The sequence below is a fragment of the Bombus fervidus genome, chromosome 9, assembly GCF_041682495.2.
Source record: "Bombus fervidus isolate BK054 chromosome 9, iyBomFerv1, whole genome shotgun sequence".
Taxonomy (NCBI): Eukaryota; Metazoa; Arthropoda; class Insecta; order Hymenoptera; family Apidae; genus Bombus; species Bombus fervidus.
In genome coordinates this window covers 3,414,644-3,422,522 of record NC_091525.1, presented here as the reverse complement: position 1 = coordinate 3,422,522, position 7,879 = coordinate 3,414,644, and the positions used below count along the sequence as shown (strand labels likewise).

Sequence of the window (7,879 nt, the reverse complement as noted above, 5' to 3'; positions counted from 1 at the left end):
TTGATTTTCATCAAAATTTGAGGGAAGATCGCGTTTTGCGAGCGCCTGGGCTTGTTTCCACTCTGAAACCGTGGTGCACTACATTCGGCGTGTAGAATGGAGTGAAATGAGCGTTTAAGCGACGAAATATCTCCAACGGGAAGGAAATTACATTTGATTTTCATCAAAATTTGAGGGAAGATCGCGTTTTGCGAGCGCCTGGGCTTGTTTCCACTCTGAGACTGTGGTGCACTGCATTCGGCGTGTAAAATGGAGTAAAATGTGCTTTTCAACGATGACATATCTCCAACGGGAAGGAAATTACAGTCGATTTTCCACAAATTCGACGAAAGATCGCGTTTTGCGAGCGCCTGGGCTTGTTTCCACTCTGAAACGGTGGTGCACTACATTCGGCGTGTAAAATGGAGTAGAATGAGCGTTTTAACGACGAAATATCTCCAGCGGGAAGAAATTTCATTCGATTTTCATCAAAATCGACGAATTATCGCGTTTTGCGAGTTGTTGGGCTTGTTTCAACGCTTAAGGCAGCGTGCACTATGTTCTGCGCGTAGCATCGAGTGATATGGGCGTTTGAACGTCGACATATCTCCAACGAGAAGGAACTTACACTGGATTTTCACCAAAATTTGACGAAAGATCGCGTTTTGCGATCGCCTGGGCTTGTTTCGACTCTGAAACGGTGGTGCACTACATTCGGCGTGTAAAATGGAGTAAAATGAACGTTCAAACGAGGACATATTGTTACGTATTTATTTGTTAATATCAAATTCAAATTAAAATTTTGCTTAATTTATTTTCCGTTTTATTTAGAGTTTAATCGGAAGGGAAATATTGAAATGATATTATTGTGTTGAAATATTTATTTGGGTTTCTGATTAATACGGTAGTTGCTGCCACCAGAAATAGTCTAAGGCCTATTTCAAATTTTTATTTATTTTAAACGTTACGGGTACCGTCGACTAGAGTTTAATGCACCTGGCAACCGGATTCCACTTTTCTGCTAACCTGCTATGTGCAGGGATACTAGCACAGGAGAGGATTAAAGCTGGGTACAATAAATATTTGTCCTCGTTGAGCGGATTTTTGTTTGAATGTGGAATTGTTTAGATTGTTACCTATATATATATATGTGTGTGTGTAGATGTATATATTAGTGTTAGAGGAGGTAGAATAAGAATTTTCGCATTGATGGATTGGATGAGAATGTGGAATTTTTCGTTGTTTGATATAAATTTATTTTTACGTTTGCCTTCTGCTTCTCTTTTAATTTCGCTATAGTAGTTTGTCGTTAGAACCAAAGCTCAGTTCATTTGCTACGATGGATTCTATTGCCACGATTTTCGTGCCTTTTTAAGTTTGATAATCGAGGTTGATTCTAACGATCCTCTCTGTGCAGAACTTGTGTGATTTCGCAAGCCTTGCCCAAAGACGGGCAATATTTTGCCAACAATGGGAGGAGGAATGCGAAGATCAGTGGGTGTTTCAGTAACTGAAAACACCGTTTGCACAAGCCAACACAGCGAACAACCCCTTTGTTTAAAGTTTAAAAGAGTGATTTTGTCTTCAAACCGTTCACGGAAATAAAACGAGATCGATTCTAGTTCGATTCTCGAGTGCAACGAAATTATCAGAGAAGAAGGAAATTTTTAAAATTAATTTTCTTACCTTGAGAAATAAGTGCTGTCGGGTGCTATTACTTCGCCTGCTCTAATGGTCGTCGGTGTTTTTTATTTCTGGGCTTATTTCTCGAACTCGGTTATAATTTATTATCAAACTTTTACTTTATTTATTTGTTTCGGTACACACTTTACAAATTACTAACCGGATTAATACCGCAATTACAATGTGCTTTCTTTTGTCTAAGCGAGGAAATGAGGACTTCAAAACTTTTTCTTAGTCGCGACTCTCTTTTCTTGCCTGAACAACTAAAGACCGCCGGAACGCAATATGCTACAAAATTTCTAAACGCACGATATAAAACGTTATAATGAACACGATATAATGAACACGATATAAAACGTTATAATGCACACGGAATAATAAGCGCTGCTCTATGTTGCTACGCTTATTTATAATGCCATCCCCCAAGAGGTGGTGGTGGTGGTGGTGGTCCACTGGGGGTACGCTTCTGTGGGAATCGGGATGTTGCAGTTTTGGGCTTCCTGAAATCGTACGTGAGGTAATGTAAATTCCATATCTCGACTTAGTTCCCATCGGTCCAGTGTTTCTGCTGAGCTAGCGTCTAGGAGGCTTGAAGCGTTCCATGCTGATCTAGTCTTCTCGAGAAACTTCCACGTTTGTACCGTGGGATTTACCTGTGTTTCTTCGGCACGTGCAAGGGCTGGCGGCTGCAGCATCATTATCATTTCGATGTTTGCTCGGGCAACACGCGCGATCCGTTGCTCTCCCACAACAAGGGCCTCCTCCTTCGAGTTAGTTTGCGTAAGTTTGGTTTAGATGGATATTTGCATATTATGGTTGTTTTCGTGATTTTGATCCTTTTCCCTTTTCTTGTTGTTTGTCTAGGCTTCGGTGATCGATGTTTGAACAATGTTTGCGGAGGCATTTCCATCAGGGGTTCCTATCCAGACTTCTCTGGTGCGTGTTTTGTCTTGTTTTTAATCCGCTTGATTCGTTCTGTTTCGTTCTATTTAAACTATATTGTGTTGTTTCAGCGCAAGCGAAAGAGGGATTCCGAAAAACCCATGGGCGACTCGAGAAGACCCATCAAACGCATGCGGCGCTGTGATGAACCACAAGTACCAGAGTGGTCGGAGGAAATATTCGACATTGATGCCGAAGCCGTGGATTTTCCGTCGGAGTTGAGTTTTGATAATTTTGTTACTGTCGATGAGAGTTTCTTCGATGCAGAGACCGTCGTATTGGAGTGGGAATCCCCTCTGGTTGAAGTCGTTGATACCGATCGTTGTGTAAAAGTTCGTTTTGCAAATGAAATTCCCGGAGAGGTTTTGGTGGCACGTCTTCGTCACCATGCTTCTGGGAGAAAGGGAATTTCCCCTGTTGTGCGTTATTGGTGTATGCGTGAGTTCAGCGAACTTTGTCCTGGAGCTCCTTGCTTCGATTTTGATTTGGTGTAGCTGCTTTAATTTCGTTGGTTCGTTGTTTGATAATCGTGGGTTCCTTATTATATATTTTTTTCAGATGCATATTGTTGTGTTTTTTTTTTTTTTTTTTTGTTCAATATATATATATGTCGGAGATGAAAGGACAACGGGGCCACCCGTTGGAATTACTTGGAAAAACCTCAATAGCATTCACGAAATAACCCAAACACAGCCATTCGAAACTTGAGACAATGAGCTTGGGCTCGAGGCGACGACCGGTCGCCGAGTGTAGCTACGGTCACGGGATGAACGTTCCACCTAACAGAGATAGGAAGTTACATAGCTTTCCTTTAAAGAATTGGCCGTACCGGCACTTGACAATGAAACATTCCAGCGGCCACACACAGACCCCATTCTTTGGGTAAGATGGTCGCCAGATGCCGACGCATCATTCGCAGTTTATGTTCAGATAGTCTGAGGATCCGTTACAAATCTTAGGATCTGGTTAACTAAAGTCCTTTAGATTGGCAAACAGTCTTTATTATATCAGCCCGTATATCTGTCACCTATTGCGGCAAGATACTGGAGATCTGCTTTCCTCACGTACGACGTTTCCCGCTAGGAACTCTCTCTCGAGAGCGGCTAGCATCCTTTTCTAATCGCCAACATGGAGATTAACCAATTAACAGCAACGTCTATTTCCCTCACCCTCCGAGCGAGTCATTCTTTTTCTTACAGTTGGACTAGTTAGATACCTATTGTGTTTGTACGATCAGTGAATAATCTACGTCTTAGTAAAGAGTTAATCAAGCGATCCTTGCATCACAAGGAGTAAGTCGTGTTCGACTTAGAAGTAAAGTAGATCAGTTATCCCGTGGGCCGTGGATTCGCTATACCGACTCCACGATCATTGTCACTATCGTTCGAGTATTGAGATCGGTAGTTTATCTTGTATTTGTGACAATGAAAGATATCATCGATTGTACCCGACATATATATTCCATCATTCTCTTCATTTCCTTTATGTTTTATCATTTTTATCCCATCCAGTACTTCTATAATGTTACTTTCATTTCGTACATACATATTCACACATTTCTCTCCTTTATATTTGTAGTGGTACTCGACAACAAACCTTCCAACGGTTTGTGTCTCGTAGTTTTGCTACACAAAGACCCTATCCTTCGGACAAAATGATTGCCTGAGTCTTGTTGATGCCTGTGGTGTCTGCGGTATTTCTGCATAATTATTTAGAGGTGTCGCAATGTTTTGAATGTTTCTGGTTTTACAGCATAGTAGGTTATAATTTCGTTGGTAAAGATTTCTTCAATAGATCGAACATTTCTATTTACGTGTTACAATTTTTATCGAGGTATTCATTGTCAACATTCATATATGCAAATTGATGCGTTAAGAATATTGGATGTTTAATTACGGGTGCCAAAAATTCATGGCCTATTTTAGTCGGTATGGGGTATACTCGTATTACATCCCATGCCGAGTCTATTAGCAAAGGTATGGTTATCTTAAAGAAAACTTTACTTTTGACAGTGAAAACCATTAGTCTCGATATATCTAGAATGAATTGATAATTTTTGTATTTCGGTTCGAATGCTGTGTTATAAAGGCGATGTCATAATGCTTTTTTATAACTATTGATAAGCACTACATGATCAATGATTTGAGGACTAAGGATCCCTGCTTTTCCGATATTTATAGCGTTGAACATTTTATCGAATTGAAAGTGAAGATCACAAATTGCGCTTCCGGCTTGGATTATCAAGTCTGTTAGTAGTCGTTCTCTAGCGGTATTGACCACATATTCGTCAAATTCTACTCTTACTTCATCGATTAGTTCAATATTGTTGGATTTTATAATTTTGCGTATGAGCGCGGTTTGATTTGCAACTACAGTTTTTAACTCATTTTCGTCTTAAAATAATTTAAATAATCAATGTTAGCGTTTATTAGGTCCAGGTAATCGGTATCAAGAGTTCCGAATAAACTTTTCGATATAGATCCAACAATATTCAACAATCCTCTCTTAGTTAGTGTGTAATTGTGTGTTAAAAGTCGCAATTGGTATTGTTACGCCACGAGGCTCTGCAGAGATCGTATTTCCAACCGTCGCTCGCGGTTCTCCAGCGTCGCAAAGTATACATTGTATCGACGAGCGCATACTTGTCACCAGGCAGCGAGTTCTGGAACCGTCGATCTCGGACCGTTATTTTCTAACGAAGAAGTCGGCCTGCGTGATTATCGGCGCGAGCGGTGGCATGTTCCGAGCATATGGGGAGTCGTCTCCCCGAAAGACAAAGAATCGGTCTAAGGAAGTCAGTCTCAATCGAACACTCTAACCGATCAGTCGTATTCGAAATCTGTAACCGATGAGTCTCATTCGAAAACTGTAACGGCAAGTCGCATTTGAACAGTCTCATTATAGAATTCACACCGCATATATAAAAAATCGAGTCGAATCTCTGTAAAACATTAACTGTACCTATCACGAAACAATTTGTGACGCTTCTATTATAATTTAATTTATTCTTAAAAATACATGCTATATTAACCTGTTAACACAGTGTTAATTTCATTCAACCACCCCTGTTATCTTAATCGAAACAAGGGGAACGACTATTTCGCGGCGTCGATTATACGAATTGTAGCGAGAATTTACGCCTCTCGCTGACGCGTTTTCCTCGCGACCGCGTCTCTCCGCGAACGGTCGTAACAAAGTTAATACACGACGGTACAGGTATTTTCCAAATATCTTTCGATAAAAGTATAATGAAAGTTGTTAATTATTGTACGTCAATTGTATGTGAACTCAAATAATTATATTTCATTCATCTCATCACCTGCGAAATCAAGCCATGCGACTTACCAATCATAGCACACGTGATCAAGGCAATGACAAAATTTCGTTGCCTTTTATTTCATCGCATTTATTTCCTCAAATCAGTATCGCTCGGGCAACCGAGGCGAACAGATGTGTGTAAGCAAACGTGTGCTCCAGTCAAGTGATTCAGAGAAGTGCTACGAATAGTGATAGTGACAAACAATGCAGCAGCAGATATCAACAATCAAGATTGCAACCAAAGGAGAAAAATATTATATAAAAGGGTCGTCAGATTTACCAGGCTTACAGCAACAACAGCAAAATAATAACAACCAAAATGATATGGAAACAGAAGAAATGGAAGAGCAGTGGAGACAGGAGGAGTGCAGACACGACAACGAAATAAGTTACCAGGACGAAAACTGGAAGCTAGCAAAGACTAGCAAAAAACGTAAAATAATTCCAAGCACAAATGCTGCAGGAAACCCAGATACAGACAAGCAGCGATGGCTGCAAGAATTACCTTTAAGAAACCCCTTCAGCTCATTAACAGAAGAAATAGACAATGACCCGACAAGCAAAACCACAACTAAATCACCTTACATATCAAAACCACCACCAATATTTGTTGAGGCCCAAATAATAGACCCGCTTATTGATCTACTAAACAATATAGTCGGGAAGGATAACTACACAATAAAACAAACAAAATTAGAACAAGTAAAAATTCAAACAAACACCCCAGAAGTTTATAGGAAAGTGATAAAAGAACTAAAGGGAAAAAATGCTATATACCACACGTACCAACTCAAAACGGAAAGGAGCTATAAAATAGTTATAAGAGGTTTACATCCAAAAACTAACACAGAAAAATTAAGTGAAGAATTAGGAAAAATTGGCCATGAAACAAGAGCAATAAACAGTATGACAAGATACGATACGAAGCAACCATTGCCATTATTCTTAATAGAACTTGAACCCAGAACCAATAACAAGGAAATTTATGAAATCAAAAAAATACTAAATACAATTGTAACAGTGGAACCACCACGCTACAAAAAAGATATACCACAATGCATGCGGTGTCAACAATACGGACACACAAAAAATTATTGCAACAGAAGCCCGGCATGTGTTAAATGTGCAAAAAATCACCTAACAATACACTGCCCATACACAGGAAAAATAGAAGAAGTTAAATGCTATAATTGTAACGGAAACCACCCAGCCAGCTACAAAGGATGTGAAATAAGGAAACAAATACAACGTAAACTGTTTCCTCCACTTCGCAACAGATCACACAATGACCATCAACCACAACAAAGTATAACGGATAACGAAACAACATTGAAAGCACAACACGAACTAAACGCTATAAGCAGAAACATAGATCCCCAAGGTAAACGAAGCTACGCATAAGTAACTAAAAACATTAGCAAACCAACGCTTGCAAACAATCAGAATGAAAACAATAACATCGAAGACGTTACAGACATCAAAGAAATGCTCAAACAATCCATTAAAGGTATGGAAATGTTAGGAAAAATGGTAAGTGATCTAAACACAATACTAAGACAACAAGCACAACAAACAACAATCATGTTACAACTACTCACTAACTTGCTAAGTAAAAAATAGAGATGGACATTTTGAAAATAGCAGTCTGGAACTCCAATGGCTTGCAACAGCGAGCCCACGAAACTAAAATATTTTTGTATAAAAATAATATTGATATACTACTTGTCTCAGAAACACATTTCACCCTAAAAAACTACATGAAAATACCGTACTACACCATATACGATACCAAACATCCCTCAGGTAAAGCACATGGAGGAACTGCAGTAATAATAAAAAATGACATCAAGCATCACTTACATAGTCAAACAAATCAAGAACACCTACAAGCAACCACTGTCACAATACAAACCAACGACAATTACTTCCAGATGTCAGCAGTATATGCACCTCCGAG

At 39.4% G+C, this 7,879-nt stretch overlaps 1 long non-coding RNA gene across 1 annotated transcript; it reads left to right on the top strand.

The window, feature by feature from the left end:
* Positions 1-2,257: 2,257 nt before the first annotated feature.
* Positions 2,258-2,792, top strand: LOC139991245 (uncharacterized). The gene is made up of 3 exons (XR_011800768.1): positions 2,258-2,442; positions 2,527-2,598; positions 2,676-2,792. It is a non-coding gene; the product is annotated as an uncharacterized lncRNA (long non-coding RNA).
* Positions 2,793-7,879: the final 5,087 nt, after the last annotated feature.